We start from the raw sequence: 16,492 nt of genomic DNA on the forward strand, positions 1-16,492 counted from the left end.
CAACAGCGCCTGCAAGAAGAGGGCGGTTTGAAGATGTGTTGGTGACTTCTGATATGAGCTCATTCTTTCAGCCGACCCATGGACAGGTCTCATCCAGATCCAGCATCAGGGAACATCTAGACCGACATGTGTCCGACTACATCGGGTTAACGGCTGATGTGGATGCTCTGAGGAGTGATGAACCCCTGGACTACTGGGTGGGCAGGCTTGACCTCTGGCTAGAGCTTGCCCAATTTGCAATGGAACTGTTGGCTTGCCCCTCGTCCAGTGTCCTGTCCGAAAAGGACATTCAGCACAGCAGGGGAGATTGTGACCGATAAGCGCACTCGCCTAGCTCACGACAGTGTTGACTACCTCACATTTATAAAAATAAATGAGGCATGCATCTCGGAGGAATTCAACACATGTGACCAGTAGGCCATGCATATGCATAACTCTATAAACGATTTATTTAATCGGGCACACAGACCTTTTTTCTACCTTTGGCTCACTTCCTTGTACAAAAAAAGCACACCGTACTATATACCCATACCCTCCTGTTTGAAGAGGTTGAGCATTGTCATATTTTTGGGTTCCGCAGCGAGTTGCTGGTATCAGTGCTGCTGTCAGTGCTCTCTATCTCTGTGCTGGTGTCAGTGCTCTCTCTCTATCTCGGTGCTGGTGTGGTCTCAGTGCTCTCTTTCACTGTGCTGTTGTGGTGTCAGTGCTCTCTATCTCGGTGCTGCTGTCAGAGCTCTCTATCACGGTGCTGGTGTGGTGTCAGGGCTCTCTATCACAGTGCTGGTGTGGTCTCAGTGCTTTCTATCACGGTGCTGGTGTCAGTACTCTCTATCACGGTGCTGGTGTCAGTTCTCTTTATCACAGTGCTGGTGTGGTGTCAGTGCTCTCTATCTTGGTGCTGGTGTCAGTGCTCTCTCTCTATCACGGTACTGGTGTGGGCTCAGTGCTCTCTATCTTGGTGCTGGTGTCAGTGCTCTCTCTCTATCACGGTACTGGTGTGGGCTCAGTGCTCTCTATCTTGGTGCTGGTGTCAGTGCTCTCTCTCTATCTCGGTACTGGTGTGGTGTCAGTGCTCTCTATCTCGGTACTGGTGTCAGTGCTCTCTATCACGGTGCTGGTGTGGTGTCAAGGCTCTCTATCACGGTGCTGGTGTGGTCTCAGTGCTCTCTATCACGGTGCTGGTGTCAATGCTCTCTATCACGGTGCTGGTGTGGTGTCAGTGCTCTCTATCTCGGTGCTGGTGTCAGTGCTCTCTTTCACGGTGCTGGTGTCAGTGCTCTCTATTACAGTGCTGGTGTGGTGTCAGTGCTCTCTATCTCGGTTCTGGTGTGGTCTCAGTGCTCTCTTTCACTGTGCTGTTGTGGTGTCAGTGCTCTCTATCTCGGTGCTGGTGTCAGTGCTCTCTATCACGGTGCTGGTGTCAGTGCTCTCTATCTCGGTGCTGGTGTCAGTGCTCTTTATCTCGGTGCTGGTGTCAGTGCTCACTCTCTATTGCGGTGCTGGTGTCAGTGTTCTATCTCAGTGCTGGTGTCAGACAGTGAGGGAGATAGCAACGGAGAAGCCAATCAGCAGGCAGTGCCAGCACCATGGCTGAGGATCAGCACTGGACTGGCACCTCCGGACCACCGCAGTGGAGCCCTGCATAGGTGGGGGTAAGGGCCGGGCAGAGGGAGGGGCTCAAGCACAGGTTGGCACACTGGGACACTGGCACAGGACTGCGCTGCCCTGACTGTAGCACTGATCATCTCCTGCACCCCCTCCATAGCCCGCCCTGACCTTGCCTCTCCTCCATGGCCTTCATGTGCTCATGAACTGTCAAAATTTCACAGATAAAAAAAAGAATGCTTGTTGTTGTCGATCCCAGATTCACTTAATACATTTGTTATGTCAGTATCCATGTGGTGGGACTATGTGTGCTAGTAATTATTTTGTGGCTGAAAATATGACCTGTAGGTTTTTAAGGTTCGCCAGCCATTAAAGTCAATGGGGTCCACTGCGAACTTTGCGGTTCCCAAACTTTTGGCCGCGTTTGCAAAACGTCTTATCGGAAATTTGTCCATCATTATCCAAGAGGTAGTAAAGAAATTATTTTTGTAATTTGTGCTAGAACGCCTGACGGTGCTCCCTGCATGTTGGACCTCTCTACGTGGCCAGGTTGTGTAAAAGTCTCGCACATGTGGTATCGCCATACTCAGGAGGAGTAGCAGAATGTATTGTGTGATGTAATTTGTGGTATGCATATGCTGTGTGTGAGAAGTAACCTGTTAATTTGACAATTTTGTTTAAAAAAACTTTTTTTTTAAATCTTAATTTGCAAAGAATTGTGGGAAAAAATTACAACTTCAAAAAACTCACTATGCCTTACTAAATACTTTGGAATGTTTACTTTACAAAAAAGGGATTATTTGGGGGGTATTTGTACTTTCCTGGCGTGTAAGGGTCTCAAAAAATGATGAGGCTGTCAGTGCATCAGGTGTGATCAATTTTCAATGATTGGCACCATAGATTATAGACTCTACAACTTTTATAAACACCAAATAATATAACGTATTTATCGGCATATAACACGCACTTTTCCCCCCTTAAAATCAGGGGAAAGTTGTGGGTGCGTGTTATACGCCACTCCCCACTGTCTGTGAGCCGAAAATAGCGAGCGGCGCCAAAAAATAGCGAGCGGAGCAAAACAATACAGAGCGCCGGCGAAAAAGACCGAGCGCCAGCGAAAAAGACCGAGGTGACTGCTCGACTGCGCTCGCAGTCCCGTCTCCCTGCTGTTTCTGGAGCGAGCGCTGCCGAAAAAGACCGAGCGGATCCGAGCTGAGTACACAGTACAGTCGGCTCGGTCTTTTTCGGCAGCGCTTGCTCCAGAAACAGCAGGGAGGTGGGACTGCGAGCGGAGTCGAGCAGTCGGATCGGTCTTTTTCGGCGGCGCTTGGTATCTTTCGGTGGCGCTCGCTCGGTCTGTCTCGGGAAATTTAAACGTGGGCAAGGCTGCAAACAGCGCTGGGCAAGCAGTAAATGACACTGGCAAGCTGCAAATGACACTGGCAAGCTGCAAAAGTCACTGGGCAAGGCTGCAAACGGCGCTGGGCAAGCTGCAAATGATACTGGGCACGCTGCAAATGACACTGATCATTCTGCAATGATGGACAAGGCTGCAGATGCTGATAAGGCTGCATTGATGGGCACTTAAATGTAATTTTTTTTTCCCTTAATCTTCCCTCCTAAAACTTTTTGCCTTAAAATGCCCTCCTAAACTTGGGGTGCGTGTTATACGCCGATAAATATGGTACATGCATTAGGGTTATGTTTAGCAAAGAAATGTAGCAGTATAAATTTTGTCCAAAATGTATGAAGAAAGATTACTAATTTGCAAAATATGCACTAATTAGCAAAAAACAGAAATTAAGAAAAATGCAACATTTTCGGTCTTTTTTCATTTATAGCACAAAAAAGAAAAAACCCAGAGGTGATCAAATACCACCAAAAGAATTTGTGTGGGAAAAAAAGGCAAACATTTCATATGGGTGCAGTATTGCACGATTGAGTAATTGTCATTAAAAATGTGAGAGCACCAAAAACTGAAAATTGGTCTAGTTAGGGAGGGGGTTTAAGTGCCCAGTGGGTAAGTGGTTAAGTTTGCCTAATTCTGCCTCTACTACCTGCTGGAACAAATCTACCACCTCACTTCTAGCCTGAATGGGATAGAAATATCTGACTCCAGTGGAGACAAGACTATTTCTAATCCCAGTAAAGCCCACATCAGGTTCAGATTGTAAACATTCTAAAATAGAAACCATAGTTAGATGATCAAACAAGAAGGAGGAAAACATATTATCATCTATTGGAGCCACACTTGATGCAATCTCAATCTCTGTGGCTCCCTGATCAAAATGTTTTTTCAGCAAAAGATTTCTAACAAAACGATTAATGTCCTGAATGGTAGATAGGACATCAAATTGGCAAACAGGAGCAAAGGATAAGCCTTTTGACAATAAAGTTCACTGTCAGTCAGTGTAACAGATGACAAATTCAGCACATTAACTGTACCTAGTACCTGTATCTAGGGTGGCCCTCAAGGCTGCTGCGAGTCTATATAAATATCCTGAAACACAGAAGTCTTGCCTTTTCCTTAAGGAAAGGAACACAGCCTGGAGGACTTGCTGCCCTCTGGACAGCCCTTTCATGTGCTTGCTGTTTATAAAGCCTAAGCTGGGCTAGTTGAGGCACCTGGACCCTGAAAGTTTACTAAGGGACTGTCATCTGAAGATCTAGCCTGGTGTCACAGGAGAAAGGTGTTGCATGGATGTTGGAAGGAGGCAACCAACATTTCAAGGGCATTTCGCGAGTACAGATGTTGAGAGAGATCTTTTGGGCTTCTGCCACCCCTCTGGTGCTACTGAGTTAGCTGTGTGTTTGTGTAAAGGGGACATCGGCTGGTGTCCTGAACAGCTCAGTCTATCTAGTTCCATGTGAAGGGACTCTGCTCTTGTTGCTCTAAAGAAAAGGCTTTTGCCCTTTTAACTGCTTCTACTACAAAGCCAAGTCCATTTGCTTGTTCAAGGACTTCTGCTTCAGCCCTGCAAAAGGAAGTTTACTTTCCTCAACCTGTACATAGTGCTTTTTTGGAATACCCCACTCTATTCCATGAACCCTATCCAAGTCAATCCAAAAAAAAAAAAAAACACCCCTAGACTCGTTATTGTGCCAAAGCATGACTGTGATTGTGTGTGTCTGGCTGTGGAGCAATCACTGGGAAAAGGAAATCGGGGCAATTTCCAGCAGCTCCCTCAGGGGTAGCACTACATAGAGAAAGAGGGTCGGGAATTTAAATGAGGTGTCTATATTGTAGCTAATCAAAGGAGTCAAAGTAAAACATGAACAAGTATTTATTTTTTTGCCATGATTGAGTATAGGGATGAGCCGAACACCCCCCTGTTCGGTTCGCACCAGAACCTGCGAACAGACCTAAACTTCGTGTGAACTTTAGAACCCTATTAAAGTCTATGGGACTCGAACGTTCACAATCTAAAGTGCTAATTTTAAAGGTTAATATGCAAGTTACTGTCCTAAAAAGTGTTTGGGGACCTGGGTCCTGCCCCAGGGGACATGGATCAATGCAAAAAAAAGTTTTAAAAACTGCCATTTTTTCAGGAGCAGTGATTTTAATAATGATTAAAGTGAAACAATAAAAGTGTAATATTCCTTTAAATTTCGTAGCTGAGGGGTACATGTGAAGGGGGCGCATGTTTCTGGTGCTTAGAACTGTCCCTGCACAAAGTGTCATTTGTGCAGGAAAAAAAGTCTTTTAAAATCACTTGCGGCTAAATTGTCGGCTCCCCGTAATACAGAGAACACTCAATGAATGTTCTCTGTATTAGCCGACAATTCATTCATTCATTGAAAAAAAAAAAAAGCGTGGGGGTTCCCCTAAATTCAATTACCAGGCCCTTCAGGTCTGACATGGATATTAAGGGGAACCCCGTGTCAAATTAAAAAAAAATTGACGTGGGGGTCCCCCTAAATATCCATACCAGACCCTTCAGGTCTGATATGGATATTAAGGGGAACCCCGCATCAAATAAAAAAATTGATGTGGGGGTCCCCCTAAAAATCCATACCAGACCCTTTATCCGAGCACGCAACCTGGCAGGCCACAGGAAAAGAGGGGGGGGACGAGAGAGCGGCCCCCCTCCCTCCTGAACCGTACCAGGCCACATACCCTCAACATTGGGAGGATGCTTTGGGGGTCTGTGACCCCTCAAAGCACCTTGTCCCCATGTTGATGAGGACAAGGGCCTCATCCTCACAACCCTGGCCCGTCACCTGACCCCGCCCCTCTGATGCTGGAGAGGGAAGCCAGGGGTTCCCCAGTGACGTATGGGTGACCCCGCCCCCTCTGATGTAACGCAGGTTTCCGTTACATCAGAAGGGGCGGGGTCACCCATACGTCACTGGGGAACCCCTGGCTTCCCTCTCCAGCGTCAGAGGGGGCGGGGTCAGGTGACGGGTGGCCCCGCCCTCCTAATGTAAGAAACATCAGCGCTGGGATCTCCGCAGTGTCTCCGCACTGGAGACAGAAGACGGATGTTTGGACAGCGCTGGACTGAGAGATCCCCCGTCGCTGGATATGATCATCCATCGCTGGACCCCTGAGATCCGTCGCTGGATAGCAAGAGTGGATTAGCACCGCTGGAATCTTTTTTTTATTTTTTTTATTTTTAATAAAGGAATTTTTCAAAAGTGTGTTTGTCTTATTTAACCATTTATACACTTTCTTTGTGAAATGGTAGGGGTACTTTTGTACCCCCTTACCATTTCAAACAGGGGGGGGCAGGATCTGGGGGTCCCCTTGTTAAAGGGGGCTTCCAGATTTTGATAAGCCCCCCGCCCGCAGACCCTCACAACCACCGGCCAGGGTTGTGAGGATGAGGCCCTTGTCCTCATCAACATGGGGACAAGGTGCTTTGAGGGGTCACAGACCCCCAAAGCATCCTCCCAATGTTGAGGGTATGTGGCCTGGTACGGTTCAGGAGGGAGGGGGGGCCGCTCTCTCGTCCCCCCCTCTTTTCCTGTGGCCTGCCAGGTTGTGTGCTCGGATTAAGGGTCTGGTATGGATTTTTAGGGGGACCCCATGTCAATTTTTTTTTTTATTTGATGCGGGGTTCCCCTTAATATCCATATCAGACCTGAAGGGTCTGGTATGGATTTTTAGGGGGACCCCACGTCAATTTTTTTTTTTATTTGACACGGGGTTCCCCTTAATATCCATGTCAGACCTGAAGGGCCTGGTAATTGAATTTAGGGGAACCCCCACGCTTTTTTTTTTTTTTTCAATGAATGAATGAATTGTCGGCTAATACAGAGAACACTCATTGAGTGTTCTCTGTATTACGGGGAGCCGACAATTTAGCCGCAAGTGATTTTAAAAGACTTTTTTTCCTGCACAAATGACACTTTGTGCAGGGACAGTTCTAAGCACCAGAAACATGCGCCCCTTCACAGGCATACTATAGATACCCCCCAGCTACAAAATTTAAAGGAATATTACACTTTTATTGTTTCACTTTAATCATTATTAAAATCACTGCTCCTGAAAAAACTGCCGTTTTTAAAACTTTTTTTGCATTGATCTATGTCCCCTGGGGCAGGACCCAGGTCCACAAACACTTTTTAGGACAGTAACTTGCATATTACCCTTTAAAATGAGCACTTTAGATTTCTCCCATAGACTTGTATAGGGTGTTCCGGCTTTTCGAATTTGCTGCGAACAGCCCAAATTGTTCACTGTTCGCTGAACAGGCGAACAGGCAATGTTCGAGTAGAACATGAGTTCGACTCGAACTCGAAGCTCATCCCTAATTGAGTAGGTATATGGCAGACAATACATGCAATAATGGCACATAATATAACAAATCACGTATCCAAAACATTTACATGTTAAAAACATGAATAGAATATACAATATAGTATTGTCCTCAATAATAAAAATCATTATAATATAACAGTTATAATCCATGGCATTGCCTGAATCCAAAGACCATGTAAGTATGCATGCATTGCAGCTAGGTTAGACTTGACACGTTTCATGGGATCTATCCAATCATCTGGGGGATGCATGATACAGCTATAAAAAAAGGTAAATATATCAACATCAACCATTCATGGACAAGAAATGAATATACATACAGGGAGGATAAGGTGGTCATCCCAGTAAAACTCACATATCTGCTTAGTGTGAAACAAATACACCGCCAGGGTGCTAGGTCCGAAAGGAATGCCTGTTCCGGAAGCTGTGGTAGTAGGGTCCAATAAGAACACAGGGAACATGAGTATGGATATAACCCTAGGGGTAGCACTACAGTTGCTTTCAAGAAAGTAATTTATCTGAAGATGTCTAAACATTTTGCATTGTGGTAGTAATTGTTGTAAAGAAAAAAATGGGTCAACTCCTGTAGCATGAGTTCATTTAAAAGGTAGGTGAGAGAGTAGTGGTGCGCAGTACTAGCTCAGGAAATATTGGCCTACAAAGTCTGTAGATACCATAAATACAGGTATTTAGATGCTAGGTGTGTGGCCACCCAGACCAAAAGAGTAATGTATGGGGAGCTTAATATATATGTTCTATGAGGGAACGTGAGAAACCCTCGCCACTATCACATAATAGTGTTTGGGATGAATATTAGATGGATGGAGTAATGCGCAGAAAAGGGATATAGTGGTTAAAACCTAATAATTTCTGATGTAATTTTTAGGGTAAGCATAGGACTCTAAAATAGTAATACTAAACAGTAAATAGGTCCGTATTTTCGTGTCTTACAACATCCCATAGGTAAAATCTATATATAAAAAATGTGATAGAGACTTAGGCCGCGTACACACGGGCGGACTGTTCGCCCAACTTTGTCCGCTGAACAGTGTTTGGGCGTACAGTCCGCTCGTGTGTGGGCTTTCAGCGGACAGTTTCAGCGGACAGTTGGACGGACAAGGTTTTTCGGAAATTCCGAAAAACTGTCCGCTGAAACCTTGTTTCAGCGAACAGTCCGCTCGTGTGTAGGCTTGTTCGTCAAACAAAGTTGCGCGCATGCTCAGAAAGGATTTTCACGCCGAAAGCTATAATGCAGTGTATAGGACGTCGTATTTTTCGTCCCGTCGTACGTGCCGTTCACGTCATCGCGCACGGTTTCAGCAAACTGTTCGTTCGTCGTGTGTGGCCATGTCCGTCCATGCTAATTTTGAGCGGACTGTTTGCCGAAACTGTTGGACGGACAAAGTTGGGCGAACAGTCCGCCCGTGTGTACGCGTCGGGACGCTACCGGAAGTGACGCAATCGAGCTTGCAGCTCGTTTATACTCTATGCTTGAACTTTGTTTGTTTGTGAGTATTTTTTCGTTTCTTGAATAAACTTAAACTTTGTTCATAAATACTACACTATGGGGCTCCCTTCCTCCTTATTTGCTTAAATCCCCTACATAACCTGCTGAGGTAACAACCCCTTCCCCTACACTGGGCATCGCTGAGCAACCATTTAAAGAGACTACACAGCGGAATAGGCAGGAGACGGGGACACAGTAACAAGACCTCATGGGATAAAGACCACCAGGAATCCTGAGGATATATATGTTACATGCTGTTACCTTACAGCTGTAAGGTAAGGGGACACCCATATCCCGAATACACAGGACCACGTGGGATACTTTCACTACCACCACCATCGATCAGATCGCTATAGTTCATATAGAACTAAACACCAGCACCGCATGCATTTTTTTTGCCATATGCGATTTTGGATATAATCGCTATTGGTTGTCGCACATGTTTTGTATGGACACAATTCTAACACATGTTATTGTGGAATGGATATGTCATATAGTTTTTAACTATTGAGCACTATTTACCTGCATTATTGTTAGAGAGTTTTTTCACCTGCAACACTAATATTATTTATGCGTTTTTAATGTTGCGTTTTTCATTTATCTTCTGTGTCAATTTTGCATGACCTTATCTCACTTCACTGCAGTTATTATTTAGTATAGGGTGGAGAGACACCCACACGTATCCAACCCAATTTGTTTAACACTGGCACTTTATGCGATTTTTTGCTAACCACAATTAGCTATTTTCTTTTTTTGCACTAAACTGTTTTTTGTTAATAATTGTGTATGTATACATTGTTGTTCATGGTGTAGTAGACATTGCAACACACTTATTGTATCACTTAGCACTAGCACTTTTTATGCGATTGGATTAGTTGCAACAAATCGCATTAGTCTCTATCACATTTTTTATATATAGATTTTACCTATGGGATGTTGTAAGACACGAAAATACGGACCTATTTACTGTTTAGTATTACTATTTTAGAGTCCTATGCTTACCCTAAAAATTACATCAGAAATTATTAGGTTTTAACCACTATATCCCTTTTCTGCGCATTACTCCATCCATCTAATATTCATCCCAAACACTATTATGTGATAGTGGCGAGGGTTTCTCACGTTCCCTCATAGAACATATATATTAAGCTCCCCATACATTACTCTTTTGGTCTGGGTGGCCACACACCTAGCATCTAAATACCTGTACTTATGGTATCTACAGACTTTGTAGGCCAATATTTCCTGAGCTAGTACTGCGCACCACTACTCTCTCACCTTTCTTGATTCTTTGGGGTTCAGGTACCCCGTATTCAGTGTGTGCAGCGGCACTAAAAACCATTCCCCTTCCTGATTAGGCACAGGAATAACCCCTATATTTATCATTTAAAAGGTAACTCTACTTTTGTGGAAGTAAAAATGAAAAAAGAAAAAATAGTATAGTATACAATTGCAACACAAGTTATATTGTATTTGAATGTTATTAAAAATTACCTTTACTTTTCAATCTGCAGCTCTGTAATTTTCTGTAAAATGCAATGCAATATGGTTACATGGAGGTGCTCTGTACAAAGAAACATCATTTCCTGCTTATGTGATTGGCTCACTGATTTTCCCAGAAGTCTGGCCTAACAAAGTCATATTTCAGGCATCCCTGCAACAAAAATGTAGTTTCTTGGTAAGATACTCCCAATAGGAAATCAAATCTAAAGAGATGCAGGCTCACCAGCTTTCCTCATTAGTGCCCTGCAGAAGCAGCAGCTGACTGATAATTATGAAACCGCTCCCATTAGATTCACTTACCCACATGGACACAAACATGCAGGGATTTCTTCAAAACAACAATAAGGAAGGAATCTGAAACAAAGTTTGTTAAAATCCTTGTAATGTACATAGATCACCCAGAGGGGATTTTTTTTTCAACAAAAGTGGAGTCACTTTTTAAATGTTTTAGTAACATTTTGATGTATCCATACCCGAAAAGTTGAAGTCAAATGATATGCAAGGAGAAACATAGGATTATAAATAAAATACATAAGAGGCTTATGCGAGGACAAAAGGCCCCCAGAGTATTTGTGAGCATCTCTGGTCTATAATGTACTTTATGCTTTAAAGCGGTAGTAAACCCGCACATTTTTATTTTTTTTTAAACCTGCAAAGCAAAAGGCATAATGAGCTAGTATGCACTGCATACTAGCTCATTATGAAATACTTACCTTAGAACGAGGCCCCGACATCTGGCCCGATCCGTTTCTTCCGGGTATCGCGGCTCCGGCGCTGTGAGTGGCCGGAGCCACGATATCGTCACTCCCGCGCATGCGCGCGGGAGATTTCATTCCGGCTGGCCGGCCACTGCCGGATTTTCAGGCCGAGAATCCCCTTGTGCGCATGCGCCGCTGCAGTCAGCGGCGCATACCGAGGGGAATATCTCCTAAACCGTACAGGTTTAGGAGATATTTTTTTTACCTACAGGTAAGCCTTATTATAGGCTTTCCTGTAGGTAAAAGTAAAAAAATCGAGTATACACCCACTTTAAGATTAGATTAGAAATATGAAGCCTATCCTTCGGTGAGATCCACACTAAATTATCAATGCAGACTTGGTCACATTTGGTCGCTTCCAATATACCTCATTAAGGGACTTCAGGGGATCTGTGCAAGTTCCTCAGCTTGATAGTATTGTGCTATGGAGAAGAACCAAGTAATTGAGTATGAGCTTACTATTATCCCAAATAAAAGGTATAATTTGACGTTGGAGAGGATTCAGGTAGCACTACTGGAACCATCCTAATAAAAATGGAGCAATTTAAGCAAAAAATCTCCTGTGATGAAATTGGGAGTTCACACCATGCTGTTAATAGGGAAGTAAGTTTACGCATGAGTGGGGGGTAGTTTATTTAGTGTAAGATGTCAAAAGAACTTAATGACTTAAGGGTAGAGAGACTTATAAGCACTGGAAAGTGTTGAAGTAGAGTCCCTAGTGTGAAGTAAACTTAGCTATAACATCCAAAACATGGAGAGATGTGATACTGTAGGATTGGGAAGGGGGAAAACACCAATAGGATGTTGATTGAATGTCAGATTTGCCTCTCAAATTTTAAATATAAACCTATGTGTGTTCCCTCCTAAAAGTAGCAATACACTTTGAAGGAAGCACTACTTCCCTTCATTCAAAGTTTGGAAATGTTACATTTTAGTTCTAATATTGTACTATTATTAAAATTAGTAGTAATATTGATTAGTGGGGTTATTCTTTAAACTTTTAATTAATTAACCCCTTCCCGCCGAGCGTACGCAGATCTGCGTACTCGGCTTCCGGGGGGTATCCGGGGGGTATACCGGGATGATGCCCGCACCTGCAGGCATCATCCCGGTACCGTTTTTTACAGCGGGCGATTGGCTTTCCAGCCATAACAACCGATGCGGCTGAAAGCCGCTCGGCTGTTATGCCGGAGGAGCGGGAGGGGACGTCCCCCCCTCCCGCCGCCTCTCGCCGCTGTTACCGGTGCTCCCGCTCGATCGGGAGCACAGATTCCCTGTCCGACGCCTCCGGCTGCTGCGGAGGAACTGGAACAAAGCCGTAATCGGCTTCGTTCCAGTCTCCTCATCGTAAACACGGAAGCGACGTCATGACGTCACTTCCCGTTTACTCGGCTGCCAATGGCGCCGGTTTTAAAAAAATATCCGGTATTCAGAATCGCCGTTTTCGGCGATCTGAATACATTGAAGTGTAAAGGAGGGGTGGGGGGTCTTTTAGACCCCCGATCCCTCCATAAAGAGTACCTGTCACCACCTATTACTGTCACAAGGGATGTTTACATTCCTTGTGACAGCAATAAAAGTGATCAAATTATTATTTTTTTTTAAAACAATTTAGTCGTTTTAAAATAAATAAAATAAATAAAAAAATAAAAAAAAAAATTTCAAAGCGCCCGCCGTCCCCGCGAGCTCGCGAAGCAAAGAAAACGCATACGGAAGTCGCGCCCGCGTATGTAAACGGTGTTCAAATCACACATGTGAGGTATCGCCGCGATCGTCAGAGCGAGAGCAATAATTCTAGCAGTAGACCTCCTCTGTAACGCTAACCTGGTAACCGTAAAAAATTTTTAAAGCGTCGCCTATTGAGATTTTTAGGTACCGTACTTTGTCGTCAATCTACAAGTGCGCGCAATTATAAAGTGTGACATGTTTGGTATCTATTTACTCGGCGTAACATTATCTTTCACATTACGCAAAGAAATTGGGCTAATTTTACTGTTTTGTTTTTTTTTTATTCATGAAAGTGTCCCTTTTCCCAAAAAGTTGCGTTTAAAACACCACTGCGCAAATACCGTGTGACATAAAATATTGCAACAATCGCCGTTTTATTCTCTAGAGCCTCTGCTAAAAAAATATATATAATGTTTGGGGGTTCCAAGTAATTTTCTAGCAAAAAATATGGATTTTAACTTGTAAACACCAAATTCCAAAAATAGGCTTAGTCATGAAAGGGTTAAAGGTAAAGCCAAAGGATTCCTTACCAGTTCATTGGCGTCAATAAATAGTCACCTTAGCTGTACCACCCAGGATACATTGCATTTAAGCTTCCTGCATCGGATACTTCCTATTTTCTCTGGGTATATTTAGCTTAATCCCATGCATTTAAGATGGGCTTTAGCTTTTCTTTCAGCTCTTTCCACTTGCAACACCAGACTGTTGGTATGAGTATATATGGTATCAGGATTAAAGCTAAAACTCCAAGTTTCTTTTCACTAGAACTGAATGGAATGATCAATGCCAGCATTGATCATACATTTGTACCATGTTGCTCTGTTGTCTGCAGATCCCCTGATTTTCTGGGTTTAGTTGTGGCTTTGTATCATGTGACACTCTGTATATCCTGCTGATAGACTCTGTCCCTTCCACAGCCACTTCCTGTAGCAGCTAGAGCCTAATACATACCCCTCGGTAGTCTTTCAGACTCTGCAAATGATGTAACTTCCTTCACAGCTCTAATGGTGGGTGGGACTGAATACATCCTAATTGGCATTCAATCCCGCCCAGTCACGCCTACAGGAAGAGACCAAACCTCCCAAATCCAGTCTCACAGATCACAGCATTAATCAAAAAGAAAACCTCTTCATATACACACCTACACAGCCTGCTGTGAGACATAGCTTTGCTGATGCTGGGAGAATTTGAATAGACAGCTCTAGTTCACATAGAACCGCTTTTATTTTAACCCTCACCTCTCCTCCCTGGACATTCTTGCTGCCTAAAAACTTATTTCCAAGCACATTCCATTTAAACCTCAGTGTAGCGGAAATTCATGTTTCCGCTCATGGTTTCTTGTACGTTTTTTAAATGTGCACTTAAATGGGCTACCCTACATGCGATAAATGGCCCAAAGCAGCACTAGAACATGCACAGAAATCACAGAGAAAATGCATGTTTTTTCTTCCATGTTGCCCTGCGTTCATTGGATAGACAGATGTAAATGGAAACACAACGCGTGTTGCCATGCGTTTTCAAAATGCAAAGCACAGCCCACGTTTTCTATGCTGGTTGCCACTCGTTCGGAAATGCACAGATGAAAATGCAGCCTAAAATGGTGACGCAAGCGTGACACAATTTTTTTTTAAATGCTTGGCAAAGTATTTTAATTTTAGAATCACTTAAATTTTCTGCTTGTTCCCTATTTGCTGCAGAGAGAAATTAAGTGTACACAATTCCATTCCTCCCCTTTCACCACCCACATGAAGGCCCAGAAACACACACAGTAACTCTTAGACCCACCCACATCAACTCCCAGAACTGGTACAAGTGATTGCCATAGCCCTGCCTAAAACTATAGAGGCTTAAAGGATCATGGGACACATAGTCTCAGGACTGAAAAAAGAAGGAAACAGGAAACCAGAGAACTTTGCAATTCAGCCAGAAGGAGGAGTGACATCACAGACACAAAAACCTGTTTTATACAGCTAAAGGAGGTAAATTACACATAAACTGACACTGGGGTTGTGATTCCTTTACACAATGCATCTGTTGTGTTGGGGAGGAAAAGCTGGAGTTCCTCTTTAAAGGGACCTGCAAACTCCCAGCCCTAAAACTGTATGAATACCAGCCCATATTGTTCTTTTTTGTTTTTCACAGTTAAACAGAGAAAAAAATATAATTAAGCTACCAGTTAAATCCTGCAACAATGCGGTATCAGCATTGGACAGTTTTTTAATTAACTAACATAGATTTAAAAAGCTGTTCTTTTTTTGAAAGAAAATTAAACACTGATGGAGATTTCATAATGGTTTTAATTAATGCTCAGTATCACATATAATTTTTCATTTACCAAATGTTAAATGCTAATTAGCATGTAGTATTAAGCATTATTAAGCACCATTGCGCTACAATATTTTTACCAGCATTTTCTATATATATATTTTTATTATAAATCCTGCTTTACCTTGAAGGAGAAATGTATCTCTTAAAGTTACATCACTTTAAATCATACCTTACTTTCCCTACAAATATGTAAAATATAGGTCTCCCTATACATAATTACTAAAAACTTGTGAAATCATTGACATACTATTGTAACTTCAAAAGTGATTTTCAATGTTTTAAAAGTCTGTGTTGAAATTAGAAAAAGAAGAAAAAAAAAAACTTGTATTACGTATTTCTTATTTAAGAAGTAAGGATATTTAATCTGTTGCTCAACACAATTGAGTGAAGACCACTGACTTTTCTGATCCTGTATTTAGGAAAAATCAGATTATCATCAAATCAGGGGATGGTCAAGCTAGGCATGTGAGCAAAAGTCCCATGGAGCTCCTACTAGTTATCCTTGTATCGATCCTTCCATCAGCAGAATTACCATCTACCTCTATACAGACTCAGTGTCCTGGATCCTCCTTAGAGTGTTTTCATCACTCTCTGCCTCAATGATGAACAGAAAAAAGAAGGAGAAATCTGTGGCCCTGGAGAACAAAAATGGTACCCAGCCTGCCAACAGCGTACACCATGAGGCATGGAGATGCCCAAGGATCCTGTGAGTAAAGCAGGTAAGACCTCCCGCCCTCTGGGGAAGGAAGCACCATGGGACATGATGTTTTATACCCAAAAGCTTCCACCAGGGGATGATGAGCTCTTCCAACCAATAGCAGATAAGACACCATTGGCTCAGGACTCCCTATCTGAACCTGATACTATGGCAGTGCTGGAGACTGTGGTGCAGGCTGATGATGCTATCATGTTTTAAGACTCTTCACAATCTACCCTAGGTGAAATCCTCAGAGCTGTTCATAAGTGCACTGGTCACTGCCTACAGAGTTTAATGAAGTGGAAGTTTATTTTTATCCTTATTACCTCACTCTATTTTATGCATGCATAAAGGTGTGCTGTGTACCTGCACTGGTCGGAGAATACACCCCTTCCTCTTCAGCACCAATGCTCTTCTGTTTTTCTACTTGGTTTTTACTACCTCTAGTACTTTGTGCGCTCCACCATTCTTAACACCATATGCATTGCTGGCTTTTCTGGGAATACCTGTGTTGTCATTCACAGGGCTGGCATGCTGGAGCATACCAAACCCTGTTCGTTGCTTCCCCAGTTGGTATTCCAGTACTATCGTATCCTTTGTTT

This window comes from Lithobates pipiens, unplaced genomic scaffold (genome assembly GCF_037356315.1).
Source record: "Lithobates pipiens isolate NorthernLeopardFrog02 unplaced genomic scaffold, aLitPip1_a1.2 Scaffold_22, whole genome shotgun sequence".
NCBI lineage: Eukaryota > Metazoa > Chordata > Amphibia > Anura > Ranidae > Lithobates > Lithobates pipiens.